The sequence below is a fragment of the Pteropus vampyrus genome, unplaced genomic scaffold (assembly GCF_000151845.1).
Source record: "Pteropus vampyrus isolate Shadow unplaced genomic scaffold, Pvam_2.0 Scaffold101, whole genome shotgun sequence".
Taxonomy (NCBI): Eukaryota; Metazoa; Chordata; class Mammalia; order Chiroptera; family Pteropodidae; genus Pteropus; species Pteropus vampyrus.
The window spans coordinates 1,837,714-1,842,723 of NW_011888882.1; the positions used below are offsets into that span (position 1 = coordinate 1,837,714).

At 30.7% G+C, this 5,010-nt stretch overlaps 1 non-coding gene across 1 annotated transcript; it reads left to right on the top strand.

Annotated features, from left to right (window-relative positions):
- Positions 1-3,960: 3,960 nt before the first annotated feature.
- On the top strand, positions 3,961-4,086 carry LOC111742797. Its single transcript, XR_002781482.1, has one exon. It is a non-coding gene; the product is annotated as a U6atac minor spliceosomal RNA (small nuclear RNA).
- Positions 4,087-5,010: the final 924 nt, after the last annotated feature.

Below are 5,010 nucleotides of genomic sequence, written 5' to 3' on the forward strand. Positions count from 1 at the left end.
TTTACTATGCCGATGAAGACATCTTTGTGTATTCTGGAAAATTACCATAAGATTTTATAAAATTTAAATTTTTACTCGAAAATAGCTCACCAAGCTTTATTTCTAAGTTGTATTTTTTTTCCTATTCCTGAAACACTGTTTGTTGTACTAAGAGGAAGTTTTGTAATCCCAGACATCAGACCTGTTGTGACTCTTAATATGAACCTATAGACAGTAGGTCTTAACATGAAACCGTTTATGAGGGAAATTCTCACATAGCAGTTTTATTTTTCTTTCTGGTGTTTAAACTGTCAGAATAAAAGGCTGTAGCTCCATTATGAATCAGTAAAACTACATGGCTTCATCCATAAACAAGGAGGAGATATTTCCAGATTGGCTGCTTTTGAATATATTGTACTTTTACAGGCTCTGCTCTGAAAGCAGTGAAATGTTCTCAGTAGCCTAACTGGATTCCCACAATGCATTTTTCCCCAATCCATTGTAATGGCATATTTCCTGTTGTTGATCAACATTCAGACTAAAAAGAAAATTAGGAGATCGATATGTTAAAATATCTTTAGAAGAAACAGCATCAATAGAAATATTTTTAGTGTAAGTTATAATAAATGTTGAAGCAGAACCTGGTAGAAAACATGATTTTATTGTTAAAGATGCTTTGAACTGAACTATAAATACTTTTTTTTCTCACTAGCATACTTTTTTTTGACAACAGCCAAAACATCATCTGCTTCTTCATCATTAGTTACATTAGTTACAGTACAAATCTCCCAGGAGTATCAACTTTACAAATAGCATATATGTAATATGATAATTATATGTTTTAAATTTGAATGTAGGCCATGTCAGAGTACTATTTAGTGTATAGTCACCTCTTGGATTCTTACTAAAATTTCTAAAAGCATTAATTGTTTTGAATCAAAACTGAACCAGAATTTGGGGTTCATGTTCCTATGATGTCAATCCGCAAGATAATTTTTAATAGACACACGCACACACACACACACATTCTTGGCTTGTTTTAGGTAAACTATTTTATTTCCATCAATTGGATGGAAGACAATTAACTAAAAGTTGATTTATTAGATTTTTCTTTTAATCTTTTTTTTTAGATCCACTGATAACAATGATATGAAGGAAATTATGGAAATTAGGGTTTGTAGGGAACCAAAAAAAAAGAAAAATGATAGGCCTTCAGCAAGAAAGCATGCAAAAGTAGATTGCTCACAGCTCTAGACTGACGGTTCAGCAAGGGGCATGCCATTATAAGGAAGTAATGAAATACTCTTCAGGAGGAAGAAAAGCTAAAACACACAGGCACATAGATAGAAAGAGGCACTGACGAATAATCACCCACAAGGACATCGCTAGCCAGTTTTCTCTTGGAATATAGAAAGACTCCAGGAGATTAATAAAATGGTATGCCCCTGGTTTTTAGATTACAAAACTCTTATGGACTATAAATTACTAGTGGGCTTTTCTTTCTCTTAACAGGAAAACATCTTTTCAAACCAAAGATTGGTATGATTATCTAGTTATCTCTCACACCAGTCTTATAAAGAACATAATAGCCTCTGTAAATGATAGAATGATATTCTTCGCAAAATACAAACCAAGCAGTTCACATTTATAGCTGCTATACTAATAATCCAGTGTGATAGTGTCTTATCTTTGGCCCTCTAAATGGATTTCATAGTTTACCTCTAACTACTTTAGACCTTTACATTTTATTTCATCATTGTTCTTCGATGGCAAATATTATAAATCTTGCTTTTCCATAAGAAAAACTTTTGACTTCCATGAAAATGTACAAATAAAAATTCTACATTAAGCTTTTTCTAATAATTACCATCAAAATTATTAACTGCATGTCAAAAGATGTCAATTTAAACTAATAAACACTGAAGTTTTTGTAGATGAAGTGTAAGAAATTTGTGTTTCTAATGCATTGGTCACAATATCCAAGTTAGTTAAATTTCCCAATTGTTAGATTTTTGGTTGTTTGAAACTATTAAAATGATCTAGGTGAAATTTGTTTTCTTTTTTTTTTAATACAGCAACTGTATTTAAGTTAAATAGTCTAAATATAAAAGAGTAAGTGTATATAAAATCTTTTGCACACTGGTGAATATGAATAGTTTTGTGCTTTACCAAAGGTCAAAATGATTTATGTGAAACAGTTGTTGCTTTTCTTTATAAAACAATATTTGCAGTCCATTATTTTGTCTCACAAGGAAAAAAAAAAAACATGTTTGTCATGTATATAATATTAACTCATAAAATTTATTCATTAATATACTTTCAAGATTAAAACAAACTTACTTTTCATTTTATTAATTCCTGAAAACAGACAACAGCAATAACGTTAGAGATGTAAAATAGCATGGTGGAACAAACACTGGACAGAAAATGTGGATTGTCATTCAAGTTACATAATTTCTCATTCTTTCATGTATTCATTTATTCAACATGGATTGAGTTGATATTTATTCAACTAATTATTTACATCACACAATATTTTCTAGTTCAGAAGATGTAAATGTAAATGTTCACTTTCCTTTTACTTGATGAGGTCAAAATATAGTGTGAGAAATGGACTCACCGTATGAAAACTGGGGAAGCAAGTGCTGTAAGCCTTAGTTATCTCAGCTGTTGAGTGAGAGGGAATACTGGGTGTCTCTGAAACAGCTGACGGTTTTTACATTCTCTAATTTCTACAACTAACTCCACTTTAAATGGTTATTTTTTAAAAGTTAAAAATGTCAGAGTCTAATGATGAAATACCCTATTTAGTATTTATATACATTTATTTTATATATATATGTTAAACCTATTTTGAATGTTATGAAATTCATTTATACTTCTTTCCTATTGATGCCTTCAATGATCAAGAGTTACTAATTTGAATTTATTAGGTGTCACAAATAAACATTTTTATCTTCAAATTATAAAAAATTAAAATTAAAGGAAAGCACTCAAAACCCAAAATGAGATGATTCTACTTACCCAAATATATTTATATTCAGTTATTGAATTGCTATAATGATATTTGAACTATATCTGCTCAGTGGTAGAAAACATTATGGTAAAATAAAAAATAACATGTTTGCTGTCAACATAGTTTTAAAATATCACATTGACTTTTTTTCCTTTTTATGTTCTTTCAGCTTTATTTTTATTTCTTTATTGAGCCTCTATGAATTTGTTTTCCAAGCTGCCTTACTCTTAACCCTTGTTCCAGTTTTATGTAAATAAATGGAACATATATTTTAAAATAATTATTTAAACAAGTTCATTAAAGTTCCTTTCCTCAACTTGACGTTTTTAGAGGTCAAATGGTCACATGATATTGAAGCTGTAAGGGATTTCAGAGATCATTTGGAGTTATTCTCTTAAAAATGTCACTGGATGACAATAATCTCATTCTTTCTGAAATAATCCGGGTAAAAAAGAGGTCAGCCTTTTTAAACCTGGTCAGCTTTAATGGCTAGAATATGTTTCTTTGGCTTTATTAAAGTCTGTTTTGAGAGAAAGACAGTAAGTTATGTTCCCCTACTTCCAAATGCTAACGTAAATTAGGGGCATACTTTCATAAACATTTATTAACAATAGTAGGCAGTGAGAAGAACCATCTCTAACTGAGGCAGAATGCCATAGGAGCCTGGGGAAGGAGGGAATGAGCCCCACAGAGCTTCCACCTAAGGGCAGAGGAGGCCTCTTGGCTTAGGTGTCACACAGTAAAGACCTGTAAGAGAATAGGAATGATTTAGAGAAGTGATGTTTAAGGAAAATACATTCTAGTTAGAATGAATGAAAGGAACAAGGCTTAAAGGGGAGAAATAGAATGTTTTTGTTTTGTTTTGTTTTTGTTTTTGTTTTAAAAAATCATGAGAGTGCTTTGCCTTGTGTGAATAGGAGCAGAAGAACACATGTGAAAGAATATAATATTAAAAAGGTAAATTTGTGTTGTATGAAAAGAGAGAGGATTAGCACTCCCCTTGACAAGGACAGAAGTGGCCCTTGGACCTGACAACATGCATATGGTTAAGGCATTGCCACCTATTTCATGGCATTTAACTGTTGTTTTTGGACCACTTCATAAATTATGTGGATATCTAGTCACTGTGTTTTATGCCCAAAACTAATGTGGTATTGTGTGTCAGCTGTAATTGAAAAATAAAAAAATATTTTAAAAAAAGGTAAAATTATGCCAGACCATTGATAATCATAAATGCTTGCTAATAATGCTATTACTTATCTTTTCTCCCGCCCTGCCTCCTACCACAATATACAGTCCACAAGTTCCAAGTTAATTTACTCTCAAAGATCGTGACCTTCAAGCTTTTTAATTGTGCACCTTAATAAACTAAAAAAATTATACGAATATGTGTGGTTCTATTTAGAAATTTTATACATGTATTATGTAACATGGACTTACCACTTACTAGCTTGGGCAAGTTATTTAACCTTGTGAATTGCCAATATTCTCCTATCAAAATGGATTATTATAAAAATAACCAGTAAGGTTATTGAACATATTATATATACACATATACGAAAAATATTTTATTTAAACCGTGACTGGCAATGGTAAATATGATTTAAGCTTTAGCTATTAGTAGCAATATTAGTAGTAGTATTACACTTGAATAAATTATTAAATTTATAAAGCAAAATTTAAAATATAAATTAAAAGGTGATGAATTTAAAACAAGAATATAAATTCTCACTATTCTAGGAACTAGCAAAGTCATTAAGGATTTTCAGTAGTAGAATAACATGTTTTATTACATCATTTCTTTCTTTAGTATGTCTTTGAGAAAAAAGAACATCCCGTCACTAAAGCTCATAATTTACAACATAAGATTGACTGGCAATGTTACTTACCAGACTAACTAGATTTTAGCAATTTTCAAACCCAAAGGAACAGTTTTGGAATTGTTCTGTTTGATTTCCCAATAATCTGAATCAGTTTTCTTCTACATGAGCTTTGAAGAGTTGACTCTCCTCAAA